At 40.1% G+C, this 22294-nt stretch overlaps 1 protein-coding gene across 4 annotated transcripts in view; it reads left to right on the forward strand.

Annotated features, from left to right (window-relative positions):
- The window catches only part of LOC124264479, a 64431-nt gene that overhangs the window by 39156 nt on the left and 2981 nt on the right, over nucleotides 1–22294 (forward strand). The window contains exon 1 of one of the 4 annotated variants that reach the window (XM_046699217.1): nucleotides 14579–14796. The exons of 2 other annotated variants lie outside the window; for them this stretch is intronic. The gene's annotated coding sequence lies outside the window, so the exon portion shown is untranslated. Of the gene's footprint in view, nucleotides 1–14578; nucleotides 14797–19305; nucleotides 19328–22294 lie in introns of those variants that run through there. One more of the 4 variants, XM_046699220.1, reaches the window with a different exon arrangement.

The following is a 22294-nucleotide window of genomic DNA, read 5'->3' on the forward strand; positions in this document are numbered from 1 at the left end:
TCGTTCAAATAATTCAAATTTCTGTTCTGTGAGTTGCTTGTACAGTGTAATCTTGGTGTGTTGTTCTACATTTGATTTAGTATCAATCCATCCACTTGTCCGTCCGTCACATTTAGACCTGTTCCCTGCAACCCCAAGACACGTAATGCTGTATTGCGTGGACGATCCGCTAAAGACCTTCACAAAATAGAACCACAGAATTCCAAATTAAACATACTATTAGCCATATTGACAATATCCTTCAGCTCTGTGTATCAATATTCAAGTATGATACAGAGTGGGTCTGTCTATTAGGTTCTTGAACCTTGTCTGGCATGATCTCATCTGTAAATATACTTTGCTATGTAACAGTAATCAATAACGTTGAAACTAATCGAAAACTTTCAGCCAATCTGCAGACTCTCCTCTGTATTTGGATCCAGTTCCACCACACTGTTGAAATAACGGAAATTGAAGATAAGGAACACACAATGAATAGTTCCTAGATGTGAATTAAGGGAATATTGGCATACGCCGAGACACGTGTTGATAAATATATAAATGCTTTAATGAAACATGGTGGTGTCTACAATATATCAGCTGTAGCGAGGTGTTTTAATGAAACATGGTGATGTCTACAATATATCAGCTGTAGCGAGGTGTTTTAATGAAACATGGGGATGTCTACAATATATCAGCTGTAGCGAGGTGTTTTATGACACATGGTGGTGTCTACAATATATCAGCTGTAGCGAGGTGTTTTAATGAAACATTGTGGTGTCTACAATATATCAGCTGTAGCGAGGTGTTTTAATGAAACATTGTGGTGTCTACAATATATCAGCTGTAGCGAGGTGTTTTAATGAAACATGGTGGTGTCTACAATATATCAGCTGTAGCGAGGTGTTTTAATGAAACATGGTGGTGTCTACAATATATCAGCTGTAGCGTGGTGCTTTAATGAAACATGGTGGTGTCTACAACATATCAGCTGTAGCGAGGTGCTTTAATGAAACATGGTGGTGTCTACAATATATCAGCTGTAGCGAGGTGCTTTAATGAAACATGGTGATGTCTACAATATATCAGCTGTAGCGAGGTGCTTTAATGAAACATGGTGGTGTCTACAATATATCAGCTGTAGCGAGGTGCTTTAATGAAACATGGTGGTGTCTACAATATATCAGCTGTAGCGAGGTGCTTTAATGAAACATGGTGATGTCTACAATATATCAGCTGTAGCGAGGTGCTTTAATGAAACATGGTGGTGTCTACAATATATCAGCTGTAGCGAGGTGCTTTAATGAAACATGGTGATGTCTACAATATATCAGCTGTAGCGTGGTGTTTTAATGAAACATGGTGATGTCTACAATATATCAGCTGTAGCGAGGTGTTTTAATGAAACATGGTGATGTCTACAATATATCAGCTGTAGCGAGGTGTTTTAATGAAACATTGTGATGTCTACAATATATCAGCTGTAGCGTGGTGTTTTAATGAAACATGGTGATGTCTACAATATATAAGCTGTAGCGAGGTGTTTTAATGAAACATGGTGATGTCTACAATATATCAGCTGTAGCGAGGTGTTTTAATGAAACATGGTGGTGTCTACAATATATCAGCTGTAGCGAGGTGTTTTAATGAAACATGGTGATGTCCACAATATATCAGCTGTAGCGAGGTGTTTTAATGAAACATGGTGATGTCTACAATATATCAGCTGTAGCGAGGTGTTTACTGAAAAATGGTTGTGTCTACAATATATCAGCTGTAGCGTGGTGTTTTAATGAAACATGGTGGTGTCTACAATATATCAGCTGTAGCGAGGTGCATAATGAAACATGGTGGTGTCTACAATATATCAGCTGTAGCGTGGTGTTTTAATGAAACATGGTGGTGTCTACAATATATCAGCTGTAGCGAGGTGCTTTAATGAAACATGGTGGTGTCTACAATATATCAGCTGTAGCGAGGTGATTTAATGAAACATTGTGATGTCTACAATATATCAGCTGTAGCGTGGTGTTTTAATGAAACATGGTGGCGTCTACAATATATCAGCTGTAGCGTGGTGTTTTAATGAAACATGGTGGTGTCTACAATATATCAGCTGTAGCGAGGTGCATAATGAAACATGGTGGTGTCTACAATATATCAGCTGTAGCGAGGTGTTTTAATGAAACATGGTGGTGTCTACAATATATCAGCTGTAGCGAGGTGCATAATGAAACATGGTGGTGTCTACAACATATCAGCTGTAGCGTGGTGTTTTAATGAAACATGGTGATGTCTACAATATATCAGCTGTAGCGTGGTGTTTTAATGAAACATGGTGGTGTCTACAATATATCAGCTGTAGCGTGGTGTTTTAATGAAACATGGTGGTGAAACATGGTGGTGTCTACAATATATCAGCTGTAGCGTGGTGTTTTAATGAAACATGGTGATGTCTACAATATATCAGCTGTAGCGTGGTGTTTTAATGAAACATGGTGATGTCTACAATATATCAGCTGTAGCGTGGTGTTTTAATGAAACATGGTGGTGTCTACAATATATCAGCTGTAGCGAGGTGTTTTAATGAAACATGGTGATGTCTACAATATATCAGCTGTAGCGAGGTGTTTTAATGAAACATGGTGGTGTCTACAATATATCAGCTGTAGCGTGGTGTTTTAATGAAACATGGTGGTGTCTACAATATATCAGCTGTAGCGTGGTGTTTTAATGAAACATGGTGGTGTCTACAATATATCAGCTGTAGCGTGGTGCTTTAATGAAACATGGTGATGTCTACAATATATCAGCTGTAGCGTGGTGTTTTAATGAAACATGGTGGTGTCTACAATATATCAGCTGTAGCGTGGTGTTTTAATGAAACATGGTGGTGTCTACAATATATCAGCTGTAGCGTGGTGTTTTAATGAAACATGGTGATGTCTACAATATATCAGCTGTAGCGTGGTGCTTTAATGAAACATGGTGGTGTCTACAATATATCAGCTGTAGCGTGGTGCTTTAATGAAACATGGTGGTGTCTACAATATATCAGCTGTAGCGAGGTGCTTTAATGAAACATTGTGATGTCTACAATATATCAGCTGTAGCGAGGTGTTTACTGAAAAATGGTGGTGTCTACAATATATTAGCTGTAGCGAGGTGTTTTAATGAAACATGGTGATGTCTACAATATATCAGCTGTAGCGAGGTGCTTTAATGAAACATGGTGGTGTCTACAACATATCAGCTGTAGCGAGGTGTTTTAATGAAACATGGTGATGTCTACAATATATCAGCTGTAGCGAGGTGTTTACCGAAACCATTAAACTGGAAATGTGTGGTAGCAAAGATTACACATAACAAGTCCTCGTGGGTGAACTTCTCTGATGTTCCCAGTCTTGACCATCCAGAAGCCAGATCCAGTACAGTCGTGCCAGCTTTCATTAACGCTATGTGACCGAGACGCATCATAGCCAGGGGCTGTAGAAAAACGCTGATGGCGTTGGACGCTGTTACTGACACCAACGCACGTCAGTGTCACTCATTTGTCAATTTCTGACCTCATCACAAAATAACTGAGGAGGTAACTCGCCCCCGCGTCACGGGTTTGGAATATTAGTGTGGAATCTTCCTATTTGTAGTGGACTTCCTTTGTTAACGGGTGTACAATGATTGAACTTTCCTTTCCATTATACGTTCTATCAAGTACCAACATGTGTAATGGTTTCATATAACCCGTGTACATCAGTCTCTTAATCATCGCGACTCCTTGCCTTGATCTTCGTTTATGTAGGTTAGATTCCATATCTATCAACTGGCATGTGTCAGTTTGTGTCGCTATTATAAAATATATCACAAAGCTGTGTGTGGAAATTTCAAACTCATTTGACTTGCGAGTTAAAATACTTCGGTTATAAAGAAACTTCGAATATCTTCTTTATTGTTTAACGCTGCACTCAGCAATATTTTAGCTAAATGGCCGCAATTTTCTTGTAACCTGAAGTAAATGTTTTGGGTCATTGTGTCACGTTGTGGGGTTTTCGACTTATGCACATAAGGGATTCTTATCAGAATTTATTACAGGAGCCCAGTAACACCCAAATCGTGTGATCTACAGTGCTTTGGCGCTATTTGGTTTAACTGTATAATCCATACGACATGTCTCGTAATGAAAGAGCTATCAAAATAACAGATTCTAAACTGCAGCTGTTGACAAAGGAAACTGTGACATAATAAAATTTTATATATATTTATCTAAAACATTTACCAACAAATGCAAAAGTGTAGATTTTTCAGGATAGTTTGCTTCTTTGAAAAAGTAAGTCCTCCAGGGATCTCAGCCCTCTCAGTACTAACTCAGAATCTTACCATAATAGATCGCCCACTTCAAATGACATGAAATAAAATTGAGTCATTTGATCTTTGTAACCAACTGGTCTAATCAAGCATCCCCAATTAAGCCTGATGCAGCCAGCTAATCTTCATCGTAAATAGAAATGGATGAAAGTGCTTCACAAAAATAACAAGCGTTCCAGCAGTAACCTAGTTCCTGGAAAGTCGAGGAATCCTATCAAAGGCGACTGCTTCTTCAGTTGATTGGAGATCAATTCTATCCCGATTATAACTATTGTTAGGCTAATTAACGTGACGAAAGTGGAGAGTTGGGTCAGAGAAACCAGAAAATCGACAAGCGACTAATGACCACAATTGAGTAAAAGCCTTCATTATATACTAGTATCTGACAATTATCCGCCGCAGTTTTCTGTTCGGAGTGGGGCGGTGGGGTAGCCTAGTGGTTAAAACGTTCTTTCGTCTCACCAAAGACCAGGGTTCGACTCCCCACATGGGTAGAATGTGTGAAGCCCATTTCTGGTATCCCCATCCGTAATTTTGCTGGAATATTGCTAAAAGCAGCGTAAAACTAAACTCACGCACTCACTAGAAGTAACTACATTTGCTGTGGTCCAGCTAACGGACCAGTTACGTGAAACACACCGTGGCTGTGGCGACATGGATATTTAAGACATCTAAAAGAACGCCTCAATGCTTCAGTAAAACGGCCAGCACCATTAGCTCAATCTATCGTTAATGTAACTGTAGCAAACCGGGAGAACCAGTGTGGTCTAGCTTCTAATCCGACGTAAGTAAGTTGACATTTGACTCCGAACCAAGGAATTGTATATCTAACAGGGCCCCGTTCCTCAAAGCGATCGTAGCGCTAAGATGATCGTAACTCCCAGACTTTAACATAGACTTACGACTGTCGTAGCGCTACGATCGCTTTGAGGAACGGGGCCCTGCAGGTTACTACAAAAAAACAAGCGAGAGACGAATCGGTAATTGCGCGGTATGAATGGTTAGCCTCCTTGGATGTTTGGAAATATTAAACTGATTGCAGTCGGTTACATGGAAGTTGGTGTCTGTGGCTTGATGTCCGACACCCTGGTATAGAAGTGGGCTTCTGAACTTGTGGGCTTGTGTTTGACGCACTCATGCATACCTATATTGAGTGAGAGGGAGATAATCACGTTACTTACATCCCCACCTACTCGTGGTAACGCTATTAGGGACTAGCGGCAGCTGGGGGACAGAGTTAAGCCAATGTAGTTCTGTAGGTGTTAAGGAGTTCTCTAATTCCCGTGAGAGTTAAAGTCAATACCTAAGTATTAAATTCTCGCGGTATGTTGTCATCATTGCCGCACGCTAATAGGTTTTAAAGCAGTTCACGTGTGCCAATATCGTTCCTCGTCTTGAAGCGCCACTGTTAAACGTTTTAAGGTATAATGAGGGAGCGTGAGGCTGTCTGACTGTTTCTGTCATAGATCCCCGTGTCAGACCAACCCCTGGTAAGCCGCTTCACCCAACTCCCAGCGTAACGTGTTACCTTGACTGGTGCCATCTTTATAACACGGCGTCTTTACTGTTATTCAATCGGTGTGCATATTGACATCTTTCGGCGAATACAGGTGAATCTTGAAAATCTGTTTTTATTCCGGGGAAATTACTTCATTGCCTTTGAATTGAGGGGAAGAGAGACGTATGTTTTCAGATCCTTAAAAATGCCACAACATAAGGGTTTTAATATCACAGAACATACTAAAACATTCTTTCATATGCATTATATTTTACAAGTAAACAAACAGCTCCGTAAATTGTGTAGTTATGCATGAAGCACTGTAATTCTAGTCATACATTGAGCACTGTAATTCTACAGTCACACATGGAGCACTGTAATTCTACAGTCATACATGGAGCACTGTAATTCTACAGTCACACATGGAGCACTGTAATTCTACAGTCATACATGAAGCACTGTAATTCTACAGTCATACATGGAGCACTGTAATTCTACAGACATACATGGAGCACTGTAATTCTACAGTCATACATGGAGCACTGTAATTCTACAGACATACATGGAGCACTGTAATTCTACAGTCACACATGGAGCACTGTAATTCTACAGTCATACATGGAGCACTGTAATTCTACAGACACACATGGAGCACTGTACATTCTACTGTAAGTCATACATGGAGCACTGTAATTCTACAGTCATACATGGAGCACATGGAGCACTGTAATTCTACAGTCTAATTACATGGAGCACTGTAATTCTACAGTCATACATGGAGCACTGTAATTCTACAGTCATACATGGAGCACTGTAATTCTACAGTCATACATGGAGCACTGTAATTCTACAGTCATACATGGAGCACTGTAATTCTACAGTCATACATGGAGCACTGTAATTTCTACAGCACTGTAATTCTACAGTCATGGGAGCACTGTAATTCTACAGACATACATGGAGCACTGTAATTCTACAGTCATACATGGAGCACTGTAATTCAGTCATACATGGAGCACTGTAATTCTACAGTCATACATGGAGCACTGTAATTCTACAGTCATACATGGAGCACTGTAATTCTACAGACATACATGGAGCACTGTAATTCTACAGTCATACATGGAGCACTGTAATTCTACAGTCATACATGGAGCACTGTAATTCTACAGTCATACATGGAGCACTGTAATTCTACAGTCATACATGGAGCACTGTAATTCTACAGTCATACATGGAGCACTGTAATTCTACAGTCATACATGGAGCACTGTAATTCTACAGTCATACATGGAGCACTGTAATTCTACAGTCATACATGGAGCACTGTAATTCTACAGTCATACATGGAGCACTGTAATTCTACAGTCACTACACATGGAGCACTGTAATTCTACAGTCATACATGGAGCACTGTAATTCTACAGTCATACATGGAGCACTGTAATTCTACAGTCATACACGGAGCACTGTAATTCTACAGTCATACATGGAGCACTGTAATTCTACAGTCATACATGGAGCACTGTAATTCTACAGTCATACATGGAGCACTGTAATTCTACAGTCATACATGGAGCACTGTAATTCTACAGACATACATGGAGCACACATGGAGCACTGTAATTCTACAGTCACACATGGAGCACTGTAATTCTACAGTCACACATGGAGCACTGTAATTCTACAGTCACACATGGAGCACTGTAATTCTACAGTCACACATGGAGCACTGTAATTCTACAGTCACACATGGAGCACTGTAATTCTACAGTCACACATGGAGCACTGTAATTCTACAGTCACACATGGAGCACTGTAATTCTACAGTCACACATGGAGCACTGTAATTCTACAGTCACACATGGAGCACTGTAATTCTACAGTCATACATGGAGCACTGTAATTCTACAGTCATACATGGAGCACTGTAATTCTACAGTCATACATGGAGCACTGTAATTCTACAGTCATACATGGAGCACTGTAATTCTACAGTCATACATGGAGCACTGTAATTCTACAGTCACACATGGAGCACTGTAATTCTACAGTCATACATGGAGCACTGTAATTCTACATACATGGAGCACTGTAATTCTACATGGAGCACTGTAATTCTACAGTCATACATGGAGCACTGTAATTCTACAGTCATACATGGAGCACTGTAATTCTACAGTCATACATGGAGCACTGTAATTCTACAGTCATACATGGAGCACTGTAATTCTACAGTCATACATGGAGCACTGTAATTCTACAGTCATACATGGAGCACTGTAATTCTACAGACATACATGGAGCACTGTAATTCTACAGTCATACATGGAGCACTGTAATTCTACAGTCATACATGGAGCACTGTAATTCTACAGTCATACATGGAGCACTGTAATTCTACAGTCATACATGGAGCACTGTAATTCTACAGTCATACATGGAGCACTGTAATTCTACAGTCATACATGGAGCACTGTAATTCTACAGTCATACATGGAGCACTGTAATTCTACAGTCATACATGGAGCACTGTAATTCTACAGTCATACATGGAGCACTGTAATTCTACAGTCATACATGGAGCACTGTAATTCTACAGTCATACATGGAGCACTGTAATTCTACAGTCACATGGAGCACATGGAGCACTGTAATTCTACAGTCATACATGGAGCACTGTAATTCTACAGTCATACATGGAGCACTGTAATTCTACAGTCATACATGGAGCACTGTAATTCTACAGTCACACATGGCAGCACTGTCATAAGCACTACAATTCTACAGTCATACATGGAGCACTGTAATTCTACAGTCATACATGGAGCACTGTAATTCTACAGTCATACATGGAGCACTGTAATTCTACAGTCATACATGGAGCACTGTAATTCTACAGTCATACATGGAGCACTGTAATTCTACAGTCATACATGGAGCACTGTAATTCTACAGTCATACATGGAGCACTGTAATTCTACAGTCATACATGGAGCACTGTAATTCTACAGTCATACATGGAGCACTGTAATTCTACAGTCATACATGGAGCACTGTAATTCTACAGTCATACATGGAGCACTGTAATTCTACAGTCATACATGGAGCACTGTAATTCTACAGTCATACATGGAGCACTGTAATTCTACAGACATACATGGAGCACTGTAATTCTACAGTCATACATGGAGCACTGTAATTCTACAGTCATACATGGAGCACTGTAATTCTACAGTCACACATGGAGCACACATGGAGCACTGTAATTCTACATCATACATGGAGCACTGTAATTCTACAGACATACATGGAGCACTGTAATTCTACAGAGCACTGTACACAGTCATACAGAGCACTGTAATTCTACAGACATACATGGAGCACTGTAATTCTACAGTCACACACATGGAGCACTGTAATTCTACAGTCATACATGGAGCACTGTAATTCTACAGTCATACATGGAGCACTGTAATTCTACAGTCATACATGGAGCACTGTAATTCTACAGTCATACATGGAGCACTGTAATTCTACAGACATACATGGAGCACTGTAATTCTACAGTCATACATGGAGCACTGTAATTCTACAGTCATACATGGAGCACTGTAATTCTACAGTCATACATGGAGCACTGTAATTCTACAGTCATACATGGAGCACTGTAATTCTACAGTCATACATGGAGCACTGTAATTCTACAGTCATACATGGAGCACTGTAATTCTACAGTCATACATGGAGCACTGTAATTCTACAGTCATACATGGAGCACTGTAATTCTACAGTCATACATGGAGCACTGTAATTCTACAGTCATACATGGAGCACTGTAATTCTACACTGTCATACATACACTGGAGCACATGGAGCACTGTAATTCTACAGACATACATGGAGCACTGTAATTCTACAGTCATACATGGAGCACTGTAATTCTACAGCACATACATGGAGCACTGTAATTCTACAGACATACATGGAGCACTGTAATTCTACAGTACATGGACACTGGAGCACTGTAATTCTACAGTCATACATGGAGCACTGTAATTTCTACAGACATACATGGAGCACTGTAATTCTACAGACATACATGGAGCACTGTAATTCTACAGTCATACATGGAGCACTGTATTCTACATTCTACAGTAATTCTACAGACATACATGGAGCACTGTAATTCTACAGACATACATGGAGCACTGTAATTCTACAGACATACATGGAGCACTGTAAGACATACATCTGTAATTCTACAGTCATACATGGAGCACTGTAATTCTACAGTCATACATGGAGCACTGTAATTCTACAGTCATACATGGAGCACTGTAATTCTACAGACATACATGGAGCACTGTAATTCTACAGTCATACATGGAGCACTGTAATTCTACAGTCATACATGGAGCACTGTAATTCTACAGTCATACATGGAGCACTGTAATTCTAATTCTGGACACTGTAATTCTACAGACATACATGGAGCACTGTAATTCTACAGTCATACATGGAGCACTGTAAACAGTCATACATGGAGCACTGTAATTCTACAGACATACATGGAGCACTGTAATTCTACAGACATACATGGAGCACTGTAATTCTACAGACATACATGGAGCACTGTAATTCTACAGTCATACATGGAGCACTGTAATTCTACAGTCATACATGGAGCACTGTAATTTCTACAGAGCATACATGGAGCACTGTAATTCTACAGACATACATGGAGCACTGTAATTCTACAGACATACATGGAGCACTGTAATTCTACAGTCATACATGGAGCACTGTAATTCTACAGACATACATGGAGCACTGTAATTCTACAGACATACATGGAGCACTGTAATTCTACAGTCATACATGGAGCACTGTAATTCTACAGTCATACATGGAGCACTGTAATTCTACAGTCATACATGGAGCAGTCATACATGGAGCACTGTAATTCTACAGTCATACATGGAGCACTGTAATTCTACAGTCATACATGGAGCACTGTAATTCTACAGTCATACATGGAGCACTGTAATTCTACAGTCATACATGGAGCACTGTAATTCTACAGTCATACATGGAGCACTGTAATTCTACAGTCATACATGGAGCACTGTAATTCTACAGACATACATGGAGCACTGTAATTCTACAGACATACATGGAGCACTGTAATTCTACAGACATACATGGAGCACTGTAATTCTACAGACATACATGGAGCACTGTAATTCTACAGACATACATGGAGCACTGTAATTCTACATGGAGCACTGTAATTCTACAGTCATACATGGAGCACTGTAATTCTACAGACATACATGGAGCACTGTAATTCTACAGACATACATGGAGCACTGTAATTCTACAGACATACATGGAGCACTGTAATTCTACAGACATACATGGAGCACTGTAATTCTCATACATGGAGCACTGTAATTCTACAGTCATACATGGAGCACTGTAATTCTACAGTCATACATGGAGCACTGTAATTCTACAGTCATACATGGAGCACTGTAATTCTACAGTCATACATGGAGCACACTGTCATACATGGAGCACTGTAATTCTACAGAGCATACATGGAGCACTGTAATTCTACAGTCATACATGGAGCACTGTAATTCTACAGTCATACATGGAGCACTGTAATTCTACAGTCATACATGGAGCACTGTAATTCTACAGTAATTCTACACATACATGGAGCACTGTAATTCTACAGACATACATGGAGCACTGTAATTCTACAGACATACATGGAGCACTGTAATTCTACAGACATACATAGCACTGTAATTCTACAGTCACATGGAGCACTGTAATTCTACAGTCATACATACATGGAGCACTGTAATTCTACATGGAGCACTGTAATTCTACAGACATACATGGAGCACTGTAATTCTACAGTCATACATGGAGCACTGTAATTCTACAGTCATACATGGAGTCATACATGGAGCACTGTAATTCTACAGTCATACATGGAGCACTGTAATTCTACAGACATACATGGAGCACTGTAATTCTACAGACATACATGGAGCACTGTAATTCTACAGTCATAATGGAGCACTGTAATTCTACAGTCACACATGGAGCACTGTAATTCTACAGTCACTACAGTTATATACTCATAGCGCTGTATATTGTCTCGTGTATATGCACCATGGTTCAGTATACTGGATTCCTATCCTATCCGCCTGAATGTAGATTATACCATGAGATGGTGGAGCCAGTGAAGCTAAATTGATTTGACACCACACACGTCTGGATAGAAATATTTTCTATCATTACACACTATCAAATGACAGAAAAAGTGTATAAACGAACTATAGACTAATTGTGATATAAATTGATATCGAAATGTTTACCAGTTAAAACACTTTCATAAAGATAATTGCCAGTTTGTTTGAAATGTATCCTAATCAAAGTGTTTCATTCGGACTCGTTTAGTTCCAAAATAGCGTAAAACTGGGTTGCTTTGAAAACACAGATCGCTTAGTCTATCTCTGCTGGGCTTGCGTGTACACGTGATAGAACATCAAAGAAGTATATATTTGATTAGAACTGAAATGACAAAATGATTCTCGAAACGCATCCCTAATCCATCGATAAACAACGCTGAGACTATTAGCTTGATGTTTCACTGTAGCACTCGGGCAGTCTCATAACCAATTAGTAGCCTTGTAGAGCCTTTATGTAGGGGTTATCAACACTCGATCAGTCAAATAAATATTGCATGCTTGCTATTTCTATAATCACCAGGGGCATATCGGTATTTACTATAGCCACATGAGTCAAAACATCAGAATAGGACCTAAATGCTTCCACAGATAAACGGCGGCACTGAGCACATTAGCAAATAGTTTTGGCAAACTACCACAAAATGGAGTTGGAAGTCTACAATGAACACGAGCACCTGTATGCGTGCTGTTCACAGGTTTAGTGTGTGACAAGTGTTGGGGTTTGTTTATGGCATCGATCAGAACTCGATGGACGGAATGGAGACTGTGGAAGCTGTGGTCATCTCCTCTGAGACGCCTTTCATGAATATTAGAGTTTTTCCGTTTGTTTGATCTCCACCTGTCGTGAGTCATCGTTGAAGAGAGCATCGATCGCATGTTAACCCTATTAATTTGCTAAATTGTGTTGAGCTATGTGGACCTGGGGCCTTGTTTAATATTGATAGAAACTGAAGGTAATAGTAAATCAATTTCTGAAAAGATAGGTCCTTCTTTGAAATATTTTGATCATCTTTTTTCGGGGAATTGATAATTACAGTATGATGACATCTAGAACAAGATGGTTGATGTCATGACCGGTGATGAGACTCATATGTATGTTATAACGTCATTAGCTGATGGCGTTAGGTTCTTCCACTACCGTCCTGCCGTCACTCTAGGATAAACCCCAGCAGTGCTACAAGTGGCAGCTTAGGCTGGAATCTTGTTACATGTATGATACCACTTAGATTGTATTTATTGGAACCATAATTACGATTTCTGATATCGATTTCTCTTCCTCTGCGAAAATCATCAAATTGGATCCATTTATTTCCCTCTTTTCAAAACCTAATGTTAACCTTTATTTGGAAATGTCAGGAAGACCTTGCGCTGTTTCTAGGATGTCTGAGACTTGAGAGAATTAAGCCGAAATATTCCCGTAATGCTGAATGACAGCAGATAATCGTCGTCGAACCGTTGATTCCTTTGAATACAATTTGACGAATATGCCCTCGGCAATCTTTACGAAATTTGTCTAAATTTCACTTCCCACGTCTCAAGAAAGTTTTAAAACCATATCCTGAAATTAGATTCCTCTTCGTGTTCTCTTTCGAGGATTTTGAAATTAATAATTTGCAGTTGTTATATTCTTATGCTAAACCCGCACATTGACGCTTTTTAGATCCCTTGGAAAATGACTTGTGGAAAGCTTATGATTATGGTTCGTTCGTGCTCGGTTTAATATTATTAGAATTATTAAGCATTAATCTGAAGAAATGTAACTTCCTCCTTTCTCACAACAGATAATTATCAAATAAAGTGTGTGTTTTTGTGCTGTGGCCGATCTCATCAGTTCGTACTTTGCGTTTGAAGATTTGTTTGTAATGTATGAAGCACACTAACCTATTTCCAGTAAAAGGCCGGTCGATAATAGCTCAATTATTCATAATTTTGGTATTTTGACTATGTAAAGATACATCTCAGTTAGAGAATCCAATAAGATAGAGTATGTTTTCAGAATGTATCGATATTATTATTAATTATTGTCCCCAGAACGGATCATAGCGCTGGATACATGGTGCATATATATGAAGTGAAGCTATATTTTATAGTTTTGGATACGGTGACAAATCTTGACACCCATTACGTATATATGAATGTGTGTGTGTGTGTGTGTGTGTGTTCTTTACCAATATCCTCTTACCACAGCTAAAAGAACTTGTCATTCTGCATCATGTGTTTTTATCTACGTTGCATATACTAGGTTTATCGATAGATTCTTTGAAGTCACACATTTGTGTCGATCCTGAAAAACGTCAAAAGGACACCTGAAGCCAAGCTAACTCTAAAGCAAAAGTCAATTGATCGTCATCATTTTTACCGCGGCAGGCCGAAAGAGAGCTTCCACGAGTTTTAGTACTCTGCTCACTAACAACACAGCGGTTCGATACAAGTGAGTAGAGTGTGCGTGCATGTAAAGTAGCAGTACGACCGTGTATTTCACGTGTGATACTGCGGTGAGTCATCAGGGCAGATCTATACCTGATGGACGCGCCAGAACGAGGACAGGTAGGGAGGATATCACGTGCTGCAGCGTCCATTGTTGCTGCTGTAGGTGGTGCAGTATAGCGTGTAGATTACGAGGCCGAGGGCGTGACTCATGAACACACCATGGCGGGCGGGGAGGGCAACATCGGTGGCGCTGAGGTAAGAGTTGTAGTCGATGTTGTTGTTACGGGGCATAGTAGCTACTGTTGTCGCCTGTGAGTTCCGTTGTCGTTGGTTTAAACATGTTGCTGTTCTAAATCTTGGAATCAGGTTATGTCTATCAGAGAGAGCTGTAGGGACAATTTTTGTTAGTGTTGACTGACGTTCTCAGACAAGTAGACTCATCGCGCTAATTTAAATGACCGTTATTTGCATCAGATTGCTTTGTTTAACTCTTGCACCACTTAAAGGTTTAAAGTCCACTTCTGGTCTTCCAGGCCATGATATTGATTGAATATTACTGAAAGTGGAATAAAACATACCTCACTCACTCACTCACTCACTCACTTGCAAACTACGATCAAACAGCTCCTTCCGTCACTGAAGCATTGCACTTTGCGGCGACATATTCAGTATCTGTCACTGACATTGGTCATTCAACTTCTAAAACAACAGAAAAAGATTTCCAAATGTCAGCGTCGTCTATATATCACAACAACGTTGTCATGGACGTTTACCGTCGATGGTAACCAGCGTTCACAACATCAAAGGAAGACTGTGAGCGACGCGACTTACTTGTTCGGAGTCTTTGATGTGCAACGTCGTCGGAGCCGATGGAGGTTGCCAAGTGGTCGAAGGGAATGTCAACGACATTGATGCAGGAAAAAAACATATGTCATCAGACAGGAATTAATATCCCCTGCACTTGGTGGAATTAAATGCGTGACTGCACAAGTGGTATATAGAGCATAGCTCAGTGTAAAGCGATAAGTAGTGAACATAATAGGCCTACACAGCGTGTATGTACTGGAATAACGTGTACAGAAAGAGATAATTTATTATCAATGTACGTGGGTTGATATCGGATATCACAACAGTGACGTAAGGAGTACAATCCAAGGACACGTAACCGAGTTCCTGGACCAAGTGTGGTGACATGCTGGTGGCGTAAGTACTCGCCCATTTGTGTCAATCCGGGACTAGCCTAATGTCATCTTGCACATTACGGAAATGGACGAACGTAACGAAAGGTATACGGCACCCTCGTGACTGACATGATACTCAATGCAGCATCTGAGGTTATTTTGGAAGGAAGAAAACACCGAACTGAATGACATGATGCGTCGACATTGCACATGCGTTCGTTCCTTAACCGAGATATATTTAACCGTTGCTCATGCAGCGGTTTTTCTAATTATGTATATTTAACGCCTGTTCTACGTTCTGCATGTTGTTGTGTACATCGGCCTCATAGTACCAGTATTCAGAACTAACATTACCCCAAACTATCATGCGAGATGTACATACTCAAAACCGATAGGTCCTCCTGATTGGCAAGTCAGTTCTGTTTGATAAAAACAGTGTACTAGAAATTTCTCACTGAACAATACAACTTTCTGGCCTCATACGTAAATCCGTTTTAAGAACGCCAATCCTTCAGGGAGTAAATCGCTTTCAAGATGTTCAGAGAAGAGATTTGATTTTGTTTTGCAAGCACTTCTGTCCTCTGTTAGATCGTCTGTTTCCCAAGGGGTAGATCTTAGCGATGAAACGATCAACTGAAACGTTGGCAATGTATTTACCGTCTCCAGACGAACAGAACAAAACAATCCAGTGCATGTACACCAGACAGACCGATGGAGATTGAAATGAAAGAGAATATATGTGACGATGTTCATATATTTACTTATTGTTGACGACCGCAAGCTTCATAGCAAGCCGGTAACGAACCCGGCGGACAGGTTTGGGGGGTTAGGTTTTTGCTCAATCGTTGTTGCTCTGTCAAAGGTGACCACACCTATGCGTCCTCACACAAACACATACAAACGCTGATACAAGACTACACTACACGCACACACCGAAATGAATGCCATGATTTTACTTGAGGATATCTGCGAAAAAGGCATTTCCATAATCTTAGATGACGCTTGTAATGTTGAACATAAGAAAGTCTTGGACGAAAACTATTTCCTCGGAAAATATTGAAGACTGGGTAATCTTTAGTCGCAGACTCACAGACAGATCTCACAGTTACGTATTTTAGAGTTAACAAAAAACTTTATCATTTGCACATATCTTCTAAGTATGTATGCGTACTTTGTCACAGTTTTCTCTAACCTTAGAGAACCTAATCTTTCCAGTGTGTGAAAAATGACCATTCTCCAACCTCCTTCACTTAATTTGAATGTCTGTCATATCAGTATTGGTTGGAGTTGAATGTCTGGTACATCAGTATTGGTTGGAGTTGAATGCCTGGCTCATCAGTATTGGTTGGAGTTGAATGTTTGGCTCATCAGTACTGGTTGGAGTTGAATGTCTGGTACATCAGTAATGGTTGGAGTTGAATGTTGGCACATCAGTATTGGTTGGAGTTGAATGCCTGGCTCATCAGTATTGGTTGGAGTTGAATGTCTGGTACATCAGTATTGGTTGGAGTTGAATGTCTGGTACATGAGTATCGGTGGATGTTGATTGAGATGGCGGGCATCGGTACTCGATATAGTTGAATGTCTGTCATATCAGTATTGGTTGGAGTTGAATGCCTGGCTCATCAGTATTGGTTGGAGTTGAATGTCTGGTACATCAGTATTGGTTGGAGTTGAATGTCTGGTACATGAGTATCGGTGGATGTTGAATGGCTGGCTTATCGGTGTTGATTGGAGATGAATGACGGGCACATCGGTACTGGATATAGTTGAATGGCTGGCTTATCGGTGTTGATTGGAGATGAATGACGGGCACATCGGTACTGGATATAGTTGAATGTCTGGTACATCAGCCTGTTGAAGAACCGATCATTATGTCATATGATCATATTCCACGACTAAGGTTATGTTGCTGACGAACCAAGAATTATAACCACATCTTCTGGCACATGATCCCACTTTGACAGGATAGCTTCATGTAACCTACTCATGAAACACAATAACCGTATACAACATATATTTAGCGGACCAATATTGCTCGGATGTTATATAACGTCATTTAGGGGTCACTGACCCTGATATCCAGGCATTGTGAATCTGATTTTGAGATGCAGCTATGTCGTTCATTTTCTTCCAATAGACAGGGTAACGAGCCAGAGGGTAGCATTGTTTGGGGAAACGAAACTGATGAAATCAGGTTTTGTGAACAGTACGGGCAAAACCCCGATGGAAGTAACTACAGTTGTTTTCAAACCATTGCCGTTTTCACACCACCCAGTACTCGTTCAAAGTCCTTGTTTGCAGTGTATGACGTCCCCGTAATATTAAGACATATACCCTGAAACAACATTGCTTCGGAGGTGACGTTACTATCGCCTAACTATTATTGGCAAATTAATGCAGAATATATCACACCTTTGAGAGTAATGTACTAAAATGTTTTGACGTAATTTCATTCGATTCGGGCTAAAGAACTGTGTGAACGAGACAATGGTACCTTCACAAAATATAGTTTTAACACACTGGACAATCGGGGTTGAACTCATCCTTTACACTGATGATTTTTGTGACAGAACATCCTATATCTTCACAGAGAAATGTATGTAACGAACACTACACTGGATTAAATGTAGTGTTTTAATACATTCAATAACACATGCATGTTTCTATGGAAGGTTTTGTCAAAATGTCATGTAATAATCCCGCCGCCCACTGCAGGGCGTTAGGGAAGCGATCGGTTCGACACTACCAGACCGGTTACAGCGGCGGGGTTCAATTTAATTAAAATTAAAAACCTTACAGCAGAAGTCGCCCCGTGGTAGCTGGTCCCTAGCATCAGACACTGTTTGGATTGTCTGGTCCGGGTCACTTACAGTGCGCCCTCATATTACTAGAATCCTCCTAGAGTGCGGCGGTGAACAACCTCTTTGGGTGTAAATGGAATTGAACTGAATATGATGATATCATATGATATGATACGATACGATTCGATTCGATACGATGCGGTATCGTAGTGTAGTCTATCGTGTCGTGTCGTATCGTATTGTATTATATCTAAATTGTGGATTAATCTACAAACAATGCTGTCACGTTACTGATAATTCTGTGAGTTGAGCTGGTTCGGGGCGACATGAGTCCTTAAACAGAAGGTTGTATATCTCCAGGCTAGCGGTCACACACAGTGGTCAGCATGATTGGTTTTAGGTGATTGGACCGCGTGTGGTCCAAAGTCGGGCGAGATTAATTATGTCAGATTAACTAGATTTTCATTCGTCGGTTACAATAAAACAGATGGTCCCTTCCACAGATTATATTTACACATGGGAAGATAACGAATCTTTGTTTCTGGTATTTCTGATGTACGTCATCGACGTAAAAAAACGACATAATTGTTTCGTAGTTCGATCTACCCTTGTAGCTGATGATGACATTATGAATTAATACAAGTTGGAATTAAGATAAAGTGACGGACAATTTGAGGGAACCACTTGAGTGACTTGGGTATAATGCTGTTTTAAACAATGTTGCAGTTACATGACGGCGCGTCAGATTCTGTAGTAGCATCGGGTCAGTTGACGCATGATCACAACAGAAATAATGAGGGAGTATGGTTTTACGCCGCTTTTAGCAATATTCCAGGAATATCACGGCGGGGGACACCGGAAATGGGCTTCACACATTGTACCCATGTGGGGAATCGAACCCGGGTCTTCCGCTTGACGAGCGAACGCTTTAACCATTAGGCTACCACACCGCCCCACAACAGAAAGAGGCGTTCTTTAAAAACAAATTTCCAGCCGTCCTTCCAGTGGTCCAGTCGTGTAAGACATCACTATTTGCTGTTCAGAGTTGCGTACCTTAAACATGAGAGGATCCGATTATGGTCGGTGCAAATTCCAGAATAATTCTGAAAATTCTTGCTTTCTCAACACTAACACCGTTCGCATGGGTTTCTCTAAAGCGGCATTAAACCCAAGTCGCTAACAACTTCCAGAAACCGCAGCGGTACAATACATACCACATTCCTGTACAGCCTGCGATAAGTGACTCTGCTGGTCATCATCAGAGGTTATAAACAATACGTTAAATAATATTTGTACCTACGAATTACATTGGTATGTCGACATAATCGATGTCTTGAAATAACGTTTTTCCAAACCGCCCCCCCCCCCAATGGTTCGGTTCCTCCTTTCAAAGACACATATGTTATGTTCCTGAAGCAGGTTATTTTGACTCGCACAGAATATCATTATGGTCGGTGCCTAAATGTCTTGAGATTTTTCAGACCAGTGTTATATTCACGGGGAAATGAGGCGAAAAGCGAGGGGTGAAAATCACAGAGGCGCAAAGCATATTTTTCTTCTTTGTTAATGATCGAGTGTTATATCATACGTAAGCGATTTTTTATAAACGTGGTAGTATATATTTATAAATCTGCATATTGTTAAGTTGTTACATCAGAGGCGGGGCAAGAGTATTTAGTACGAGCTGGAAAACTATTACACAATGCTTTGCATAAGGATGCGTGGATACGTTACACGTCTTGATCCCTCACATTCACATCACCGTCATAAAGAACGTGTAAAGAAACATGTTCCAAACTGAGAACATTCTGATTAGATAACATTGAGGGGACACAATTATATTTTTCATTTGTCTGCATAATTTCATTTTTGAGTTTTATTTTTTTCTGAATACACGAGGGTCAAGACGTGAATGGACTCGTAATGAATAATAAAGATCGGTTGGTCATAATGGAGGACATTACTAAATGTATTTCCATGTGGAACGTGGTACAATGATCATCCTATCCAACACTGGTTGGCATGACCATATGTCGAGCTGGAACATCGCTGCATACCGTTAACCAACATGTACTCAGTCATGTTGTTGTTTAAGGTAAACTAGGCGGGTGTAATTAGAGAAACTATGTTAATGTTAGATCTGGAGGAGTTAAATGGAAATAGTTCAGGGCTGACAACGTGTTTGTAATACAAACCGTTGGAGGTGGGTGTTGTTTCTCTTATATCTGGAATGTGAGAATGAAAGATTAAAATTTCGTTTTTCTTCGTGACTCATAAGATGAAAACTAATTGTATTCTTCATGTAATCTGTGCACGCCACCGAAGACTCTTCCCACTCTTCTCCAAAAATATTTCTTATCAAACTGCAAGTCGTGTGCTGTGAAAACGGTCGTTAGCGTAGATAAGTTATGATGTTTTAATTACATTATACAAAATGTGTCTTTTCTCGTCGATTTCGAATAAGTCTTCTTTCTTATCTAACTTTGTTTACGGATTTCTTTCAAAGCCGTTGGATTGGCGGTTGAACTGTGTCATTTTAATTATTTTATTTTAATTATGTTATTTAAATGCAATCAATGTCGGAAATTAAGAAAAAACCAGAAAGTTGTTATTAAATTGAAAAATTCAAGGGTTCACCCGCTTCTTGTATAACTAACTTTGATGTGTTTTTATCATGTCATTAGTGAATGTCTTCAACAAAGACAGCTTATCGGGTACTATTTGATCCAATAGCACCGAATAGGATACCCATCCTTGTGGTTGAGACGGATGTTGTGCTGTCCATATCTCATTTCCTTGTCTATCAGTGCTAATAATATACAATACACTTGTTGCATATCTTCCCTGCGTCAGTTACCCCGTTTTATAAAATGTCAAATGCAGGTATTTTCAAACAACCCTCTATGATGGCAACTAAATCATGATCCTCGTTATATTTCTGACCACTCAATTGTATTTTGTATATTTGAAAACTAGCGTAAGTCACTAGAGGCTGGGTCCCTATCCATAAAGCGTCCGTAGCGTTGCGACCTATCGTAACTTTATACTTTACCATAGGCTTACGAATGGCTTAGAGCTACGAAGGTTTTGTGTATAGGGTCCCTGATCTGCTGTATAAAATGGGTAGAAGCTTGTGTCCGCATTCCCACATAACAGACGATGCAATGTGCTTGGTGCCACATGTTCATTGGAAGAGAACACCATTACAAAGTTTGCGAGACTCAGTAAGGTCATGTGTTATTCAACATGCACAGCTGTTCCCAATGTTATATATGAAATATATATTGGGTGTGTTTTGTGCTCTTGCTGTTCACAAAGTAAGCTGGGTATGGTTGCTTTAGCGTCTTGGAGTTGGTGACTTGACGTGTCTCCACTTCATGTATCGCTTGTTTACTGTTGGGATCCTTGTGTTGGAGACAGGTCTCACCCCCCGTCACTAGCCTCATCTTGTGGGTGGCGATTGTACCTGATTAACAGGGCGTTAGAAGCGTAACCCGCGAGACCTTCAAATATCCGATAGCATTCTAGGAAGAAATCGGACACAATCTTTTGACCGCCATGAAATATTTACAGCATTCCTCCATACAGCATATAATTGTGGCATGTTATGGGAAGCCTCATATAAACAGAGCACATTCGTTAGTCAGTAGTCTTTACTCAGTAGTCAGTTTATTCACGTTGATATTAAACGTTAGGGTACGACAGAGCCGAATTAATATATCAACACGTCAGTGGACTCGATCACGCCAAATTGTGAAAGATGACTCA

Source organism: Haliotis rubra, unplaced genomic scaffold, assembly GCF_003918875.1.
Source record: "Haliotis rubra isolate DU_JTF1 unplaced genomic scaffold, ASM391887v1 Scf927, whole genome shotgun sequence".
Lineage (NCBI taxonomy): Eukaryota > Metazoa > Mollusca > Gastropoda > Lepetellida > Haliotidae > Haliotis > Haliotis rubra.